Raw genomic sequence first — 21,921 nt, forward strand, 5'->3', positions numbered from 1 at the left:
TTCAGAAAAAGAATTCAGAGAGGAAATCTTGAGGAGAGTAAATGTACTCCAAGCAACCATGGAACAGACATCCAATAAACTAAGGGAGGATATAAATGAAGCATTGGAGTGTTCCACCAAAAAATGCAGGAAGAAATGAGAGCATAAATTTCAAATCTACAAACGGAAGTCACACAAGTAAAGGAATCAGTAGATGAATTAAAAATCTCAGTAGGTGCCCTCAACAGTAGAATGACTACAGCTGAAGATAGAATCAGTGAGCTCGAAGATGAGCTGCACAAAGTTTGCAGGCAACAACAACTAATGGCAAAAGACCTCAAAATGTCCCTAGAGTCTGGGCAACTCAGAGAAGGGAACAGCAAGTAAAATGTGGTTGTTGGTCATGTGGGGGAAAGATGATGCGGGCCAAATATAGACTAGAGACTGAACACAATGGCCACTCAACACCTTTATTGCAAACCACAACACCTAATCAGAGAGAGAGAACAAAAGGGAATATCCTGCCATAGTGGCAGTGTGGGGTGGGGGGAGACGGGACTGGGAAGGGGGGGTGGGATGTTGGGTTTACTGGTGGTGGAGAATGGGCACTGGTGAAGGGATGGGTTATCAAACTTTGTAAGGGATAAACATGAGCACAAAAATGTATAAATCTGTAACTGTACCCTCACATAATTAAAAATAAACTATAAAAAAAAATGTCCCTAGAGTGAATCAGAGTCCTATGGGATGACCTTAAGAGAAACAATATAAGAATCATTGGAGTACCAGAAGCACAGGGAAGTAACCCTAATGAAAAAAACACAGTGAAAGACATCATTGATCAGAAATTCCCAGAGCTGGAGGAGGCAGGCATCCAGATCCAAGGAGCCCGAAGAGTACTAGCAAAAAGAGAACCAAATACAAAGACTACAAGGCACATCATAGTCAGAATGATGTATGCCATAGATAGAGACACAATACTGCAAGCAGCAAGGTCAAAGAAGGAAATCACATACAAAAGAGCACCCCTTAGATTTAGAGCAGACCTATCAGAGGAAACCCTCCAAGTCCGAAGACAATGGTGGGACATAGTGAGAAAACTCAACGAAATGAATGCCTCACTAAGAATACTTTATCTGGCTAAACTCTCACTCAAATTCGAAGGAACCATACACTATTTCTCGGATAAACAACAGCTCAGGAGCTTCATAGACTCAAAACCAAGCTTAAAAGAAAGACTTAAGGGGCTACTGTAAGACAAGGAAGAACTCCATTAGAACGACAAACCCCAAAAGAAGATGACACAAAACTCCATGACAATAATCTCTGTCAATGTCAATGGCCTAAATGCACCAATTAAGAGACACAGAGTGGCAAAATGGATCCGGAAACTAAACCCAACATTCTGCTGCCTGCAAGAAACACACTTGAACAATCAGAACAAACACAGACTCAAAGTCAAAGGATGGAAAACAATCCTGCAGGCAAATAACTCCCTCAGAAAAGCTGGGGTGGTCATACTAATATCCAACAACATAGATTTCAGGTTGAAAAGGATTCGAAGGGACACTGAAGGTCATTTTCTATTTATCAAGGTATATGTACAATAGGAATAAATCAGACTCTTAAATGTATACGCACCTAATGAACGACCAGCTAAATACTTAAAATAACTCCAATCGAATTTAAAGAGGACATTGCTAGCAGCACAATAATAGTTGGAGACTTTAACACCGCCTTATCACCGCTAGATAGATTGACAAGAACAAAACTCAGCAAGGAAACACTGATTCTAAAGGAGAAATGGAAGAGAGAGGCCTAATAGACTTATACAGGGTTTTACACCCCCAAAAGAAAGAATACACATTCTTTTCCGGTGGACATGGAACATTTTTCAAGATAGATCATGTACTGGGCCACAAAACATACCTCAATAGAATCGGAAAAATAGAAATTGTATCAACTATCTTTTCAAACCACGATGCAATGAAGATAGAAGTTAATCGCACACAAACATGGAGAACCAATGAAAATTAAACAGCTTGGTGTTGAACAATGAGTGGGTTAGGAAGGAAATAAAGGAAGAAATCCAGAGATACCTCGAAACAAATGAGAATGAAGACATGAGCTACCTAAACCTATGGGACGCAGCTAAAGCCGTGTTAAGGGGAAAATTTATAGCTCTACAAGCATTCCTTATGAAGGAAGAAAGGGCCTACAAGGTAGCTTAACTTCACAGCTCAAGATCTTAGAAAAGGGCCAGAAAAAGGAACCCAAACCTGACCAAAGGAAATAAATAATACAACTTAGAGCAGAAATTAACGACATGGAAACCCAGAAAACAATCTGAAAGGTCAATGAAGCCAAGAGCTGGTTCTTTGAGAAAATAAACAAGATTGATAAACTGCTAGCAAGACTCGCAAAGAGAGAGAGAGTACCCTAATAAACCAAATCAGAAATGAAAAGGGGGACACCACGACAGAAGCCAAGGAGATTCAAAAGATCATTAGAGACTTTGAAAGTCTGTATGCCACGAAACAAGAGAACCTAAAAGAAATGGATGAATTCCTTGATTCCTACAATCTCCCAAGACTGAACCAAGAAGACCTGGAATACCTGAATAGACCCATTAATATCAAGGAAATAAAAACTGTAATCAAAAGTCTCCCCAAAAACAAGAGCCCAGGTCAAGACGGATTCACTGGCAAATTCTTCCAAACATTTAAAGAAGACCTGTTGCCAGTTCTCCTCAAGCTTTTCCAGGAAATTGAAAAAACAGAAACCCTTTCAAACAGTTTCTATGAGGCACATATCTCCCTAATACCAAAAGCAAACAAAGACACCACAAAAAAAGAAAACTATAGACCAATATCCCTGATGAATGCCGATGTGAAGATCCTCAACAAAATATTAGCAAATAGAATCCAACCACTCATTAAAAAGATCATACACCATGACCAAGTAGGATTCATCCTGGGGATGCAAGGATGGTTTAACATTCAGAAATCAATCAACACAATCCATCATATCAACAAAAGTAAAGATTAAAAACCATATGATCATGTCAATAGATGCAAAGAAAGCATTTGACAAGATCCAAGATCCGTTCATGGTGAAAAACCTCACCAAAATGGGTTTTGGAGGAACTTTCCTCAAGATAGTCATATCCATCTACCACAAACCTGTGGCAAGTATTATTCTGAATGGGGAAAAGCCAAGGGCCTTTCCTCTAAGATCAGGGACAAGACAAGGATGCCCACTCTCACCACTGCTGTTCAATATAGTACTGGAAGTACTTGCAAGAGCTGTAAAGCAAGAGAAAGATATTAAGGGCATCCAGGTATGAAAAGAAGAAATCAAACTCTCACTATTCTCAGATGATATGATACTATATCTAGAGAAGCCTAAAACCTCTACTAAGAAACTCTAAGAAACAATAGACTTGTACAGTAAAGTTGCAGGCTATAAAATCAATACCCAAAAATCCTGGCCTTCCTATTTGCAAACAATAAACAGAGGAAAGGGACATGAAAAAAGCAATCCCATTTACAATCATACCCCAGAAAATCAAATACCCTGGAATCAGCTTAACTAAAGAAGTAAAGGACCTCTACAAAGAAAACTATAAAACGCTACTCCATGAAATAAAAGAGGACATGAGTAAATGGAGACATATCCCTTGCTTATGGATAAGGAGAACCAACATTGTCAAAATGGCAATACTCCCCAAAGCATTATACAGATTCAACGCGATTCCTATAAAAATACCCATTAAATTCTTCAAAGAAATTGATCAAGCAATCCTAAGATTCATATGGAACAACAAATGCCCACGAATAGCTAAAACAATTCTTGGGAAAAAGATGACGGGAGGCATCACCCTCCCCAACCTTAAACTTTACTACAACGTGGTAACAATTAAAACAGCATGGTATTGGAAAAAAGGCAGACCTGCAGACCAGTGGAACAGGATGGAATATCCCTACACACAACCTCAAGTGTATGATCAAGGTTGGGGAGAGACTAGAGACTGAACATGATGACGACTCAATACCCCTATCACAAACCACAACACTCAAAAGTAGAGAGAAAAAAATGTAATACCCTGCCACAGAGGCGGGGTGGGGCGGGGGGGACAGGATTGGAGGGTGGGAGTGATACTGGGTTCATTGGCAGTGGAGAAGGGACACTGGATGGTTTCTTGAACATTGTATGAGGGAAACACAAGCACAAAGTAGGGTAAATTTGTAACTGTACCCTCAGGGTGACTCACTTATTAAAAAATAAATAAATGAAAAAAATTAACTTTTTAAAGGATCTAGAAACTCATTGGCTAATTTTTCTGCACCCAGATAACAGAAGACAGTTAAATGCTTGCACGCACATAAAATACATGTTTAATATTCAACAAATACATGTTAAATAAAATACATAAAATACATTACAAATAAGATTTTTGTATAGTGCACATATTACTTTTAGTAGCTTTAACTCATGGCAGAGCCTGGCAAGCTACCCGTGGCATATTCGATATACCAAAAACAGTAACAACAAGTCTCACAATGGAGACATTACTGGTGCCCGCTCAAGCAAATCAATGAACAACTGGACGACAGTGCAACAATGCAGTGCTACAGTCTTAACTAAAAATGCACACTCCCAGAAGTGCCTAAGCAGGAAAAGACTTCAGATATCATCTTCGTGGCTACCTGGGATAGAACTACATTTTCTCCAAGAGGCCCAACTGGCCAAGGCACTATTTCAGTGGGGTCTTTCTTTTCTTGGAAATACTTGGCTCACCACATTCCACACCCTAGGACTTCTGTGGCAGTTCAGCCCCTACACACTTTTACACCAGTGTAACAGAACCCCAGCCTTCAAGAGAATTTCCTTTAGCAGGCTTATATGATATTAAATTTAGTCATTATCTTAGAAGAGAATTATCTCATGTTGACAAAGTCCTTCCAAGTTCACTCTAGAGAACTTTAACTTCCACATTCAAATGAGATTTGCACTTGATCAGGCATCAATTAAACACAGTGCATGATGCAGTAACCTAACTTCTGATGAGGCACATCCTGCACTGCAATTACACAGCATCTGGACTTTGCTTCCTCCTAAAATCATCATTAGAGGTTATAGGTAAGACTCCAATATTATAGGCCATACATTGACAACAATACATCAGGGTTTTTATTTATTTATTTATTTATTTATTTATTTATTTATTTATTTATTTATTTATTTTAATTTTATTGAATCACCGTGAGATAGTTACAAGCTTTCATGTTTGGGTTACAATCTCACAATTATCAAACACCCATCCCTCCACCAGTGCACATTCCCCACCACCAATATCTTCGGTATACCCCCCTTTCCCACCCTCCCCCTGCCTCCATGGCAGACAATATTCCCCATACTCTCTCTCTCTACTTTTGGGCATTATGGCTTGCAACACAGACATTGAGAAGTCATCAATACATCAGGGCTTGATACTACATTTAGAAAGAGCCATAGCATTCTAAATCACAAGCTCACATTCCCAGGTCAGCTGGGTCTTCATAAGGATGACACAGTCTGGTCCCAGTCCAATGTCTTTTAGCCATGTCCAATCAGGCAAGTTCATTAACCACTTCAAGCTCAGTTCCCTCATCTATAATATTGGACAGAATAATAAACACAGAAAGCATAATATTGGACAGAATAATAAACACAGAAAGCATAGTCCAATGACTGATATATATATGTATTTAATCAATGGTAGTTCCTAACTAGCACTTTCTCTCTTAGGGCGTGACTAGTTATATATATATATATATATATATGCAATCATTCACTTATTCAATCAGCAATTCAGCAATGCTTTGTTAAGCACCTTCCAAGCTTGTAGGAAAGACACTGGAGGTAGAGAAATGAAAATATGTGGTCCATGTCTGCAAAGAACTTAGAGTCGCAGACAAGATGTATTTCTCAGCAAGTTGTTGAAACTGTGTATACAAGGTCCAAAGCAAGTACTGGAAATGGATCAACCATATTTAATCAAAGAGCTCTAGGAGGCTTTGTAGGGGAGGGAGCCCCTCAGCTCACATGTGAAGGGTAAGCATGTGTAGAAGACGCAGAGCAGCAAGGCCATTCCAAATGGAGGAGATTGTTGCTTGCACTAGTGTTGAGGATTGGAGCGATAGCACAGCAGGTAGGGTGATTGCTTTTCATGTGGCCGACCTGGATTCGATTCCTCCATCCCTCTTGGAGAGTCCAGCAAGCTACAGAGAGTATCCTGCATGGCAGAGCCTGGCCAGCTACCTGTGGAGTATTCTATATGCCAAAAACAGTAACAAGTCTCACAATGGAGACATTACTGGTGCCCACTCGAGCAAATCAATGAACAACAGCACGAGAGTGTTACAGTGTTGAGAAGCCAGGAAAACATAGCTCAGCTACACATGGGTCCATCATACCAAATGAGGAGAGGTCAAGGAAAGAGGAAAGAGTAAAAAGATAAAAGCCATTCCTCTCTGTAAAAGAGTAGTGAGTCTAGTGGTCTTACACGCTGAGTTTAAGACAGTCCTACATGGGTACCTGCTATGATGGCTGATTTTATATGTCAACTAACAGGGCTACAAGGTGAGTTGGCACTTGGTTAAACATTATATCTGGGTGTATTTTAAATATGTTTCCAGAAATAGATAACAACTTAATTGGTGGAACTGAATATGATAGATTCCTCTCTCCAAAGCTTAACTGGCATCTAATACCCCATAAAGTGCCCAAATAGAACAGAAAGGCAAAGGAAAGCTGATTCTATTCTATGTCTATTTGAACTGAAAACAACTCTCATATCCTGCCCTCAGAATGGGAATTCTACCCCAGGAAGCAAAGGGAAGGTCCTTGGGCCCGAGAGGCCCTCATCACTTTAAGTGGTGAGAAAAGAAGAAAAACCTTTCAAGTAAGGTTCCAGAGGCTAGAGATATAGTGTACTTGTCTTGCATGTGTCCGGCCTAGATTTGATCACCAGCACACTGTATGGCACTCTATATGGTCCCACAACACCCCACCAGGTGTGATTCTTGAGTACAGAGCCAGGACTAAACCCTGGGCACAGAAGGATGTGGCTCAAACCCACCCCACACTAAAAAATAAGGTTCTAGCAAACACCAAGCATTCCTGGTTCTTTGACCCTTGGACTCAGACTAAAATGTATACCACTAGCCTTCTTGAGTCTCCAGTTGCAAATTACAGGTCATGAGACTTTTCAGCCTCTACAATCCTGTGAACAAAATACTTAGAATAAATCCCATAAAGATAACTAGATAACTGAAAGATACATTTTCATGTCATTAGATTTTATATCTTAGTATTTATATCTTACTATTCTGCTTCTCTCTCCAGAGTTTCATGCCAGTGCATTAAAGCTGCTTTTAAAATGCTTAAAAGACAAATTAATAAATGAGTGGAGCATCCCAGGATTACTGGTTTACTTTTAAGAATCATATTTTGAGGGGAGACAAGCTTTAAAGAGGGGAGAGGGGTCAGGGAGGAAGAAGTTCCCACATAAATCTGGTCCAACTTTTTTTATGTTCCCTGCAGGGAAAGCTCCAGAACTCTTCTATCCATCTCACACATGTTAAATCACAGGATATTCTGAATGCACTGTGACTACCCTATAATCAGTTTATATACGGGTGATAATGGCTCTCAATAAGTATCACCACTGCTGCCCCTAGTGTGCACTTACTGTAGGGTTTGGGTGCTAGTCTGTATTTCTAGTATATAAACCTAAATCACCTTTCATAAAACCAAATCATTTAAACATAGAGTTCCAGAAGTCAGGAAAGTCAAGTTATGCTCAAATCTGTAATCACTTTTGATACAAAAGTAAAAGACTGGGCCAGTTGAGTAGAAACAGAGAAGACAGAAAGACAGAGTTTCTGCCAGGTTCTTCACGGGGATGGCTGAGAACGATCCCACGTGTTTGCCCTCATCTTATAAGTACTATTTTTGTTGTTAGTAATTTTTGTTCCATATTCACCATGCTACATCCCAACAAGCAGAAATATCCAAATGAGTCCTCCAGGCTTTGCTTATAGTTGGAAAACAAATAAACTTTGACTAATGATGAAAATTGTACAAAGAGAAGCACCTCTCACCATTGGCTGCCAAAGAGACATATACATGCCCCATAGAAGGGAAGTTAGAAGGTTTCAGTTTTCAGAATTTATTCATAACCCCTACGGTTGTTCAAGATTCCATGATAAATACAGTAACCCAGACTGCACAAAACAACACATTTTCTATATTCATTGTGTTTGATAGACACTGAAAAGTGGCTTAGGACGTGGATGAAAGGGCAGAGATAAGGTGGCAGGTACTAAGTGCTCAGAGAAGTCTGACAGGCTAGTTGCAACAGGAGAAATTGAGGGTGCTCTGCCTGCAGAGCAAATCACGAAGGGTTTGTTAAGATTGCTTTCCCATTGCAATTGGAATGTTGTTTCTATTGATTTTATTTTACATTCTGCCTGAATTCTACTGTGAAGTGAATTCTGAACAGAAATTAACCTCCAAGGGGAAAGTAACAACACTAGTAATAAACACCTCCTTTTCTCTTTTGAGTATCAGGTATACTTCATTTTTTTCTCTGAAGTTTAGCATAAGGTAGAAGAGTGTAGCAGAGAGAAGAAAACCATTGTGAAATACAGAACAGGGTTTCACAAACTTTTTTCTAACTACGATCTGCTTTCTCCACCTTGTTTCCCTCCTATGATGCCTGTCCTACAAGTTGCAACAAGTCTCATGCTGCAGACTCCTCCATATTTTCAATTTTTATCTGTGACCCCCTTGGAATATTCTGAAGGCCCTACAGGGAAGTCATTTGCCCCTGTTGAGAAATGCTTTTCTAGCATGTCCTTTGTCCTTCACTTAAAAGTCTAGAGCTCATTTTGGGTGTTGTGATTTGCAATAATGGTATTGAGTGACCATCATGTTCGATCTATAGTCTACTTTCAGCTCACATCTCACTTCCTGAGAGGGTCCTCCAAAGAATCTTTACTTGATATTCCCTTCTATATCTGAGCTGCCTTTTCCCTCAGCATGTGAGGCTGGCTTCCAAGCCATGGAGCAAACCTCCTGGGTATTTATCTCTACTATCCTTGGGTGTTAGTCTCCCATTCTGTTACTTTATATTCCACAAATGAGTGAACTCTTTCTATGCCTGTCCCTCTCTTTCAGACTCATTTTACTTAGCATGATACTTTCCATGTTGATCCATTTATATGGAAATTTCATAACTTCATCTTTTTTAACAGCTGCATAGTATTCCATTGCATAGATGTACCAAAGCTTCTTTAACCAGTCATCTGTTCTTGGGCACTCGGGTTTTTTTCAGATTCTGGCTATTGTAAACAGTGCTACAATGAACATACGAGTGCAGATGTCATTTTGACTATACTTTTTTGCGTCTCTGGGATATATTCCCAGAAGTGGTATTGCTTGAGACAAATGGGAGCTCAATTTCTAATTTTTTGAGAAGCGTCCATACTGTTTTCCAAAAGGGCTGAACCAATCGGCATTCCCACCTGCAGTGAAGAAGAGTCCCTTTCTCCCCACATCCACGCCAACAGCGGTTGCTTTTGTTCTTTTGGATGTGTGCCAGTCTCTGTGGTGGTGTGAGATGATATCTCATTGTTGTTTTTTTTCTGCATATCCCTGATGATTAGTGATGAGGAGAATTTTTTCATGTGCCTTTTGGCCATTTGGATTTCTTCCTTGAGAAAGTTTCTGTTCATTTCATTACTCCATTTTCTGATGGAGTTGATGTTTTGTTCTTGTTAAGTTCAACTAATGCTTTATATATCCTTGATATCAACCCCTTATGAGATGGGTATTGAGTGAATATCCTTTCCCATTCTGTAGATTGTCTTTGTACTTTGGTCACTGTATCTTTTGAGGTGCAGAGAGAGAACAAAAGGGAATGCCCTGCCACAGAGGCAGGGTGGGGTGGAGGGGATAGGGTGGAGGTGGTGGGAGTGATACTGGGATAATTGGTGGTGGAGAATGGGCACTGGTGAAAGGATAGATACTTGGTCATTGTATAACTGAAACACAAGCATGAGTTTGTAAGTCTGTAACTGTACCTTGCAGTGATTCACTAATAAAAAAAGAGTAATGATAATTAGAAATTGTATCTCAGAATAAGATTCAATGTTATATCACTTGAATCACTTCTCATCCTATGATCTTCAATTTGCTTGAGCAGGTGTCAGTAATATCTCCATTCATCCCTGTCGCAAGCTAGAGTAGCCCAATGGTGTCTGCTCACTCAAGGAACATGAAGAGAGTCACACCATTCATTCAAGGTTTTGATGAAGAAGTCTGACCATCTTGTAGATGGGGGGCCACGCGGTCTTTTAACATCCCGTGGAATCAAGTCGGTAACAGCTCTAGTCCAGCGGTTGTCTCCAAATTGCATTATGTGTCCTGCCCATCTGATTTTCGACGCCTTGGCAAACGAGACAGTGTCCCTGATTCTTGATCGTTGACAGAAGCTGGAATTCCAGATTGCTTCTCTCATTTGAGTGAAATGTGATATTCCAAGCATAGCTCTTTCGATTCCTCTTTGGGATATTCGAATACGGTTCTCATCCTGTTTTCATAGGGCCCAGGTCGCTGAGGCATATGTTAGCGCAGGAAGAATGGTGAAGTCAAAATGATGTGCCCAGAGCCGGAGGTTCTTCGTCCTCTTAACAACTTCTTTGACACTCTTAAAGGTGTTCCACGCTGCTCTCTTCCTCCTGCACAGTTCTGGTGCCAAGTCATTCCTCACGTTGAATTCTCAACCCATGTACACATAGCTGTTGCAGTCAGAGATGTTCATTCCTTTGAGATCAAATGGAATGTCAGGGACTAGTTCATTTTTCATGCACATTGTCTTGGTGAGATTCAGCTGTACTCTGACATTTCCACACTCGCAGTCGAAGTCAGTCAGCATTTGTGCCACTTGGCTAATGTTTGGTGTTATTAGAATGATGTCATCAGCAAAGTGAAGGTGGTGTCATTGCTGATCGTCTATCTTCACTCCCATTCTTTCCCATTCCAGTCATCCCATGATGTTCTCAAGGGTGGCACTGAAGAGTTTTAGTGAAATGGTATCACCCTGCTGAACCCCTCTCTTTACATTGATGATTACTTCCTTGTAGAATGGTGAGATCCCGGTGGTGGATCCATAATACAGCTCACATAGGATCCTGATGTATTGAGTTTGAATGCCCTGTTTGGCTAGGGCTTTGATGATGGGTTCAGTCTCAACAGAATCAAAGGCCTTCTTTAAATCCATGAACATTAGACAGAGCGGCCTCTTGAACTCTCGAGAAACTTCAATGAGCTTGGTCACCGTGTGGATATGGTTGTTTGTGCTGAATCCTTTTCAGAACCCAGCTTGCTCACATGGTTGTCCTTTGTTTAGTGTTCTGCCTATTCTATTCAGGATGACTTGAGTGAACTTGTAGACTATGGGCAAGAGGAAGATTGGGCGATAGTTGTTGATGTCGTGGATGTCTCCCTTCCTTTTTTTTTCTTTTTGGGTCACACCCAGCGTTGCTCAGGGGTCACTCCTGTCTCTTCACTCGGGAAGTACTCCTGGCAGTGCTTGGGAGACCATACGGGATGCCAGGGATTGAACCCAGGTCAGCCATGTGCAAGGCAAACGCCCTACCCACTGTGCTATCACTCCGACCCCAAATGATGTCTCCCTTCTTGTAAAACAGAACAGTCTTGCTGGTTTTCCATTGGGATGGAACCTTGAATTCAGACAGGTAAAGTGTGAAGAGCCTAGTCAGCATATTGACGAGTACTGGTGGCATATTCTTCAGGTGTTAGGGTCTGACCTTGTCTGGACCAGGTACTGTACACAACTTTACCAACGAAATGGCATGTTGGATTTCAGAAGGTAGAGCATTGGGAACTACGTATCCATCCTGCGGAATTTGCTACTTGGGCAGGTGGATATGGCTATAGAAGAGATCCAAGTAGAAGTTGTGAATAATCTTCTCCATTGCCCTTCTGCAAGATGTAATAGATCCATCAAAACATTGTATGGCAGTCATCGTGGTTTTGTAGTTGGCGAATAACAGGCGCGCATTGTGAATACTTTCCCCGTAAAGTATATTATGTTATATACTTTAGACTTGTGCATTCAACTGTCAACTTGACCCCTCAACTTTGTTGACTGGTAATACCTTAAAATTTTTATTTTAAAATTATGGGGCTGGAGCAATAGTACTGCAGGTAGAGTGTCTGCCTTGCCCCCAGTCAACCCAGGTTCTATCCCCAGCATCCCAAGCACCAGCAAGACTAATCATGTGTGCAGAGCTGGGAGTGACCGCTGAGCATTGCCATATAAATAAAATAGTTCTATAAATTTTGCTTAAATTGTAAAACGACCTGTGTTCGATTCCTCCGCCCCTCTCAGAGAGCCCAGCAAGCTACCGAGGGTATCAAGCCCTCACGGCAGAGCCTGGCAAGCTACCCGTGGCATATTTGATATGCCAAAATCAGTAACAATAAGTCTCACAATGAGAGACATTACTGGTGCCACTCGAACAAATCGATGAGCAACGGGATGACAGTGACAGTGACAGTGACAGTGAAGTTGTAAAAATGCCGCCTTAAGTCCCTGTCTTTCTTTATATTTACCAATGTACATCTGTAACACAACTCCATTTGCATGATCTTTACAAAATATCCCAAAGCTCATGAATTCTTACCCTTCTGTATCGACCCCTTCTTAACCACTGTGACCTGATACCTAGACATTGTACTACTCTATTTTACTGCTTCTGTTTCACAAATAGTTTCATTCTCCATCACCTGCATATTTTTCTCTGTTTTGTAATTGAAATGACAGATATTAATGCCTGTTGTTTTGTTTTGTTTTGTTTTCCCAAGTGAGGCTCAGGTCTTAATCCTAGCTCTGTGCTCAGGGATTACTAATGGTGGTGCTGGGGGTAGGAATCATATGCATTGCCAAGGAATCTGGTTGGCCATGTGAAGTCAAGTGCTTTACCCACTGTACTCTCTCCAGTCCTTAAGAAACTGTTGTAACTAAGCTATCTTGCTGATTATCACTTATTGCTTTCAGTCAACTAGAGGCAGCAGAAATAAGTAGAGGTAAACCTGGAGAAAATTATAAGGGCATGTATTCTCCACACTCACTGCTTTGGAATCACTGAACTGGCACAAGATTTGTCCTGGAGGAGTGTGAATCTTTCTGTGCATTCATTTAAAGACCCAGTTATCCTGAGCTCTGACCTGTGAGTGATACTTTAAAACCTGTTCCCTAGTGGTGGCATTGGCTCCATACCGCTGCTGGCCTTTGAACACTTTAAAAATCCCTTATTTGATCAATTGAATATGCTCACATTTCAGTTTCTTCATTAAAATGATTTTGCTTGAAAAACAAAAAACAAACAAACAAAAAAGTCTAGAGCTCCAAGCACAACAGATCTCTCTGCTTCCTGCATGGAAGCACCTGATTTCTTTTGTTTCTGCCCCTCCTTTGTCCTCAGCAAGGCCCCCTTGGCAATGCTAGAATGCACGTGAGCAATATTCTCACCCACTGCTCAAGACCACACCTGTTAATTGGATCCCATGATGGTCTGGGCAAGTGGTTGAAACCACTCTGCATGTCTCATTAATAATTTCACACTTGATGTCAGACCTTCAGGGAGCTGCCGCTGCCAGGGAGGGTGATCTGGAATGAACCTGGAAGGATCCACTACCTGCACCCAAACATATCTGCAATACCCCAGAGATTGGGGCCAGAAATGTTGCCATTGGGGGTAATTGATAGGATTTTTACATCTTTATCTGTTTTTTTTAGTTCTGTATTTGTATTCAGTCTTGGTAAGCATTCCTGTGTGTAGGCCTTGTGAGAGATGCACATATCTACAGACTCTACATAGAAAATAGATCCGAATCCAGAACCAGAACCTAGAATACAAGAACAAATAGTTGGAGGAACTTTTCTATAAAAATGCTATGGACATGTACAAGAGCAAAATCTCTTATCTCCTCAGACTCAAAGGCTTCTTTGGCATTTGAGTTCTGCTTTCATAGGTGGATACAACTTGGACTTTACAGCTTAGAAAACTTTCTAGAGACATTGACATTTGCAAGCTTTTTTTTCTAATTTTTTAAACATAAAGTACTCTAAAATAAATGAGTGACTTGATTTTACAAATTTTGTCTGTGGCAATAGATGCTGGCCAAAATTACAAATTTTTATGAGCCACTGAACTACACCACTTGACATTGCCACAAACAGTGTACAAAAGTTCAAATTTCTGTACAAGCTGCAACTCTAGACTTATTAAAAGTGGTCATTCTAATGAGCATGAGGTAGGAAAAGAATTGATTGAAACAAATGCCACAGTAAGCACTTCAAAGAAGAAAGCACCAAAATGGGACAGACACCAGCTGAGCCGCTGACCTTTATGGATTCACATCACTACCTACATCAGGCAAAATTCTGATATGAGGTAGAAACGGAATTTTCTCATGAGTTCCTCTGGGCCATATATGTCTAACTGATAAATGTTCTAAATACACTCGCAGATGCAGGAGCTCAAAGCCCTGCCCATGGTCACTTGTGGGGCACGGGCAGGATAAGCGACTTCTCCCAGCAGAAGCGCAGGCAGGGGAGGGCCTAGTGCAAGAGAGCACTCAGACAGTGGTGCAGCTTATAGCTCTCAGTCCAAGGACCGCTGGATAAGGTCTGGGGACTCTGGAGCACGGGCTCTAATGCAGCAGTTCCCTGAGATGCTCAGAAAGCTCACCAAAACTTCTTTTAAAGATCGTTTTTTCTATTAGGAGTGATGGCAAGAAGTTACATTGCATAAAATATACCCTCCTGACCATTTTTATGAAAGCCATTCAACAGTCCTTTCACATGGTTATGTAACCTATCTTCAGCACTCTTCTTACAAAACTGAAGCTTTATATTCATTTATTCTCTGTAACCCCTACTCCTACTTCCTAGCGACCATGGCTCCCCATCTGTTACTACACAATTGACTAAGTTCTAGTTGAAGTAAAGTCATTTGTCTTTTTTTGTGAATGACTTATTTTATTTAGCTTAATGTCCTCAGGTTTCATGCAAGTGGCAATATATGTCAGAATTTTCTCTCTTGTAAGTCTGTGTGTTACGTGTGCATACCATATTTTGTTTATCTAGTTGTTTGTCAATGGAAACTATTTTGAATAATGCTGCAATAAGCTTTGCCATACAAATATTTCTTTAAGACACTGCTTTTCATTCTAATATTGAGTAGAATTAATGGATCATTCTACTTTTAAAATTGTGATGAGTCACCAAGTAATTCTGAGAGCAGAGTCAGGAATAACCACTGACTGTTGCCAGGTGTGCCCCATCCAAAAAAAGAGGGGTGATGGTAGCTGTAAGACAAGGGGCTGTTGTAGCTTTGCCACTAATATACTAATATGAGATGCCTCCTCATCACATCTGCAAAGTAGGGCAGCATTAAGCTCCCTCATTCAGGCAAAATTGCCAGACTCTGAAACTCTAGGCTGTGCCACTCAATCTGATGTTACCTTATTGTAGCTCAGTGGATCCGTTTCAGGAGTGAGGCCTTTTTTGGCAGCCATGTTTAAGCAAAGCTTTCTTCCTCTTCCCCTTCCTACAACTCCTCCTCCATCTTCTTCTCCTCAAAGAAGCTATTAAGAGGTAAATGAGGGTCTAGCCCCTGCTCCAAAATCTGAACTCCATGCCAGATTTGGATGCCAGATTCATCACCCAAGGAATTCCCGTGAATGAAAGGCAAGGTCAAATTTGAAACAGCTGGTTCTCTGCTAAGCCTAAAGCAATGTAAAGTTCATCGACTCTACATATTCATTGCAACAGAAAATAAAATCAACTATCATATTATACTAAGAACTGCTGGTGGAGACAAGCAGATTTTAGTGTTTGTGTTCACTTTTGGCTGCCTCCAGTAGGGTTCAGAAGCAAGAGCTGGCTCGGGGCTCTGAGGATACAAACCAGAGCCTCACACAGTCCAGGCAAGTGTTTTGTGACAGAGTCCCTGCTGTGAGTCTCTCTCAAGAAAATTTTAGATTGAGATATTTTTCTGGACAGTTTAGAAAAATACTCAGGATTCTGAATAAAACTTCAGCCAATAGATGCATGAACTTGTTAAATGTACCTGGGATCCCTTTGGGCTGGTGTTTCTACCTTCAGATCATACCAAAACTTCCCCCAAAGGTCACTGTTCTATTAAATATGGCCCAAATAGCCTAGCAACTTGAACTGTGTCCACTTGTGGCCCCCAACATGGTCATACTCGGTCCCCCCACAAAACCTGAAAACATAAGCATTCAAGCTCTTCTTTCTCTGGTTCATGATGATATTTTTGGATACACTATGCTATTGAAAACAGCTGTTGTTGATTTACTTGGGACACATGCTGATTTTACTTCAAACAGAATATCATGTAAACTTCTCCAAGGAGTTCCAGGGGGAAAAATGAAGAATGTAGAAGATACGAAAATCATTTATAAACATTTGCCTACATTTGAGATCCCCTGTGTAAAACTTTTCAGACACTCTGGGAAATAATGTGTCTGTCTAGCTGTCTTCAGATTTTCTATTTCATCATTCATACTCTTTACTGATGTGAGGCAAGGACAAAGAGGAAAACAATCCCCTATTGACAGTGAAGCACTTGTTCCACAATGAGATAATTTAAAATATGATTCCTTATTTCCAAGGACACTTACTTAAAGTTTCCCCTTATCTGTCGGACATTCCTCTTGTCCATAATCTCAATTGCCACTACCTTTAATTTCCCACAAATTTAGCAAATTTATTTGGTTTAATGCAGATTTTCTCTGTGTATATCAGTTTGTTGAGGACAAAATACATGTTATAGTGTGATCACTTTGAGCATTTCTAGTTTCCTATCAGAAACCCTGACAGATATGTGCACTTAATAAATTCCTGAATACTTAAGTATCATTAGTGTCCCGGAAAGAATTGTCTGAGGGAATGCTGAGATGGGCCCCTCCTTTATCCACTGCCCTCTCCTCTTTGGGGGGCGTCTCTTCCTCCGCTCTGCACTATGCCCCCGCCACGCTTGGTCTCTGGCTGTTAGTAACCTTTCATCTTCTACCCACTGAATCTCTTTGATCCCTCCTTTTTGTTTTTTAATTTTATTGAATCACTGTGAGATAGTTACAAGCTTTCAGGTTTGGGTTACAATCACACAATGATCAAACACCCACCATCCACCAGTGCACATTCCCCACCACCATGACCTCTCAGTGTATGTTGCAAGCCATAATGCCCAAAAGTAAAAAGAGAGTATGGGGAATATTGTCTGCCATGGAGGCATGGGGAGGGTGGGAAAGGGGACCTATACCAGGGATCTTTGATCCCTCCTTGATTCTGCTTCCTTCAACGTACCAGACTAATCCTTGACCTAAATACCTCTTTTACCAAATCACTCTCCTCCAATCTTAGAATTATTTCTTCAACCTACCATCCCCAGACTGACACATCTGTATGTCAAGAATGTAAGCAACAAAGAATAACCCAAATTTTGTAGAACTTCACCCAAAACACAACTTCATGGCACATGGCACATCAAAGTAGTGAATTTCCTTTGTCATCCAAGTAACAAGTCTCACAATGGAGACGTTACTGGTGCCCGCTAGAGCAAATTGATGAGCAATGGGATGACAGTGACAGTGATACAGTGATCCAAGATATACTGATATTTCTAGGACTTCTTAGGAACAAAATCACAGGTATAAAGAGTATCACTAAACAAACATTGATATTCATCATCACTATGGGAATATAGACTAACATGCTTGGAATTAGTCTGCTGTTATCTAAGAGAACAGATTTAGTCTCTATTCATTCAACATAAGCATAAAGCAATTTTGAAAATAAAAGAAAGACTATGGTGAATTACCATGATACAAAAAGATTAGTAGGGAGCTTAGTCTATTCAGTCTGTTAGAACAAAATGGCATTAATTGGCTATCTTATGAACAATAGAAATTTATTTCTCAGCATTCTGGAGACTGAAACATCCAAAACTAACCTATTATGGTGAAAGCTTGGTTTCTGATTCATAGCCAGCACTTTCTTCTTATGTCGTCACTTGATAGAAGGATTGAGAGAGCTCTGTGGGGCTATGAGGGAGCTCATAATAACAAGAATTCCCTTCATGAGGACTCCACCCTCATTGCCAGATCACTTCCTAAATCTCCCACCTTCTATTTCCATTACCTTTGCTCTTTCTAATTTCAACATATGAAGTGTGGGGTAGATAAACATTCAGGCCATAGGAGAGCAACACTATATGTTGGGCTTACTAGCTGATGATGATACAGTAGAAAACTCAGGGGCCAGAGTCTAAGTACAGAGAGAGTAGGACAATTACCTTGCTCACAACCAACTCAAATTCCATCTCTGGTATCCCATATGGACCCCCGAGCACCACCAGGAGTGATCCTTGAGCACAGAATCATGAGTAAGCCTGGAGTGCTACAAGGGGTGCCACCCCCAAACAAAAAAATAAAATGGAAAACTTAAAAAATTACTTACTATTCCAAAGTTTATATTCATTTGTGAAGACAGCCAAAAAGAAGATTAATATGTAAATTCAAACACTACAGATGCGGTCTAAAAATATATATGTATATTTTTTATATATTTATATATATTTGAGGAGTTCAAGGAACCAAGGTCAAGGATTACTTTAGATAGGTGACAGGAAATTATTCTTCTATCAAATTCTTTCAGATAGAATAAACAGTAACTGCAAGAACATTTAAGGAAGTTATTCGGGTATATCGATCAAACTTAAGAAAGTTCATATAACCAGAACAGGCTATGTAACAAGAACATATAATAGGAAATTAGAGTCAATAAATGGGTAAAATTTAAATTATATGAGACTTGGGCCAGAGAGATAGTACAATGGGTAAAGTCTTGCACATGGCCAACTGAGGTTTGATCCCCAGTCCCCTATATGTTCCCCTGAGCACCACCAGGAGTGATCCCTGAGCACAGAGCCAGGAGTAAGTCTCAAGTACAGGTGGGTGTGGCCCACCAAATTACATATATATATATAATTTTTTGACATAACAAAGAATCTAGATTTTATAATAAGTATAATAGGAACATAATAGAGAATTTTAAATGAGAAGTGCCAGGATTTCACTTATGATTTATAAAGATGATTAAAGTTGATATTTGTACCTTGGATATTTGTATGTCTCCAACAAAAGTCAGAAGATTCATTAGGAAGCTTTTGCCTTAATCTGAAATATATTATAGACATAATGTGATAGTAGCTTGAAATTCAAGTATAAGTAGCTTAGATTAGGGCATTTTAACAATGGCTAGGATTTGCTGATGGGAAAAGTCTAGACAATGAAAGAAGCTAATGATTCAAAGATGACTCCTGTTATTTTGATCTGAGTAACTCAGTAGATGTACTAGAAATAGTAAGCGAGAAAATGCTTAGATGTTGGAGACATCAATGAGGTACCATAGTATCGGTTTAGAATTCAGAGAAGTTGAGACTGAAATAATAGGGTTTAGCAAATGTAGTCATATATAAATGCATAAAACTAAATTCCTTAGGTATAGACAGAGATGAGACACAAATAATAGAGCACCCCAAAACTGTGATAAGGAAGGAAATAAATGTGTGGAGATAGATGTGTAAATGTAGAATGAGCAACCAAAAACTCCAATGACCTAGAATTGGTGAAAAAATTAATCATCTTTATAAATCATAAGTGAAAAATTGAAAAAATAACAAATTAAAATCTTTGTTATATGAAGCTAAAACTTCACAATGATCAGAGCTACAAGATGACTAGATCATGCTATACAGAAATGATTGGTGCTTCTTGCCAGAATGATAAGAGTACAAATTCAACTAAGTACAAATCCTAAAGGAAAGAGCTAAAAGACCCAAAAGATAAGCAAGGAGAATATAGATAATGCTATTTTTTTTTCATCAAGATGATCAGTGGGGTCTTGCTGCTCCAGCCCGTGCTTTTCTTTGAGCATATATCTTGCTTGCTTGACTCTATGTTTATTTGCCTAATTACTTTCACTCTGAGAACACACATTTCTCCCTTTCTAGCCTCCCACATCTTTCTAAATAAGTTCCAATAAAAACTAGCTTCTTCACTAAATTTTTTTTAATTGGTGATCAGTGAAAGTAGATCATTGGTGGGAAAGTACTTATGAATTGAGATCAGCACTTTTTGTTTTTGTAGTTGAAGTTAGAAAATATCAAGGATATTTGTAGACCTGGACAATGCAGTGGAGATGAGAAAATTGATGATATAATTTGATAAATCACAAGAATGGGGCTCTCATGCTCATATATGGAAGCACTAGAGAAATGCTTCCTATTCAGATCTGGGGGCACAGCAAGGTATAGTCATCTGCAAAGCAGGAAGAGGAAACTCACCCAGAATTGCATCTTTCAGCACCTTGGTCTTGAAATTTACAGAATCCAGATAGTGATAAATTAATGTCTCATTTTTAAGCCAGCCGATCTTTGGGATTTGTGTTATAACAACTCAAGCTGACAAGATAACGCAGGATGGAAATGCATAATTGCTGCAGTTAAGATGCAGCAACCTTTTATGATGATATTTACGTCGATGATCTCCAGTTCTTAATTGGATACAGGAGTTGGTTTTAATTGAACAATATTTCTTTAATACCAGTGCTTTTATCTCAGAATAAGTATACTATTTTTTCTAGTGCTTTTCTCCCTTTAATGAAAACACTGGACTATATAACAGAGGGACATTAATTCTTTTACATTTTCACATACAAAGAAATTGAAAAAAAATACTGATAAGGAACTTCTCTTAAGTCAAAGATCTGGTAGCAATTCTCCAGGGCAGAACTCATTTAAATGCAGGCCTCATTCATGGTTCTTCCTGCTTCTGCTCACAGTCTGTGCACCAGGGACTAGCAATGGAAATACTAGACTAGTTTACAGTGGTTTTTCAAAGCTACTTGTTTAGAATCTTATGGAAATTAAGTAAAGCAATTTTTTGACAAGTTTGTTCAAAACAAATGTTTTCAGTTTTCATCTGCACCTGCCTTTCCCCAGTTAACCTAGTCCAGAGACCCCGAGCCAAAAGATGGTCATGCAACTTACCAAGAGAGCACTCTTATCATTTCTCTTCAGCAGGATCTTGCAAATGCATTTCTTCTCCAATAGAAGTCTTATCAAGGATATAGTTCATTCTGTTAAAAATAGTCAAAGTAGAGACTAAAAACTAGACAGTAGACAGAAGATGATTTGGAATTATCAATTTCCTAGACCTAATGCACAAAGGAATAATGCTTAACGGTATATAACTGTTAAGTTGACGATATTTTTGAGGTGAGGAAAACCCTATAATGGTCAGATCAATGTACCAATGCACAGCTCATTTTTAAATATGAACATTTGAAATTTTTCTCCTCTGAAATATAAATTAGAAGTTGGAAGCTTTCTCTCTGAGACAGATTTTTCCTCCCTCCCTGAACATCTCTCCCACCACCTAACTTGCCCTTTAAAAATATGCTCATATTCTCCCAAGGAAAAATCCAAAGTGAGAGACAAAAGGAATATGAATCCAAAAGGTGATCTTTTCTATGCTGCCACATCTGCTTGAAATTCCACAGCTGGCACTGAATCCTCGAGATTACTGGAATGACTAATGAGTCACTCCGCTTACAGTCTTAAATGTGCTTGCAAAAATGTTCAGGGATTTGACCACAACTTTTCAACATCAAGAATGAGAGGTGTGAGAGCTCCCAGACAGTCATCAGCGAGCTCAGTTCTTGCCAGGCCTGGATTTTTCCCTTCTGGATAAGATTCTAGCAGATGCTTTAGCTAG

The 21,921-nt window shown here is 39.8% G+C and overlaps 1 long non-coding RNA gene across 1 annotated transcript in view; it reads right to left on the minus strand.

Annotated features, from left to right (window-relative positions):
• LOC129400084 (uncharacterized) overlaps positions 1-21,448 on the minus strand; it is a 209,835-nt gene extending 188,387 nt beyond the window's left edge. Inside the window, exon 1 of the long non-coding RNA XR_008627424.1 lies at positions 21,195-21,448. This is a non-coding gene — a long non-coding RNA (uncharacterized LOC129400084). The remainder of the gene's footprint in view (positions 1-21,194) is intronic.
• Between the last annotated feature and the right edge of the window lie 473 nt (positions 21,449-21,921).

The sequence above is a fragment of the Sorex araneus genome, chromosome 1 (assembly GCF_027595985.1).
Source record: "Sorex araneus isolate mSorAra2 chromosome 1, mSorAra2.pri, whole genome shotgun sequence".
Classification (NCBI taxonomy): Eukaryota; Metazoa; Chordata; class Mammalia; order Eulipotyphla; family Soricidae; genus Sorex; species Sorex araneus.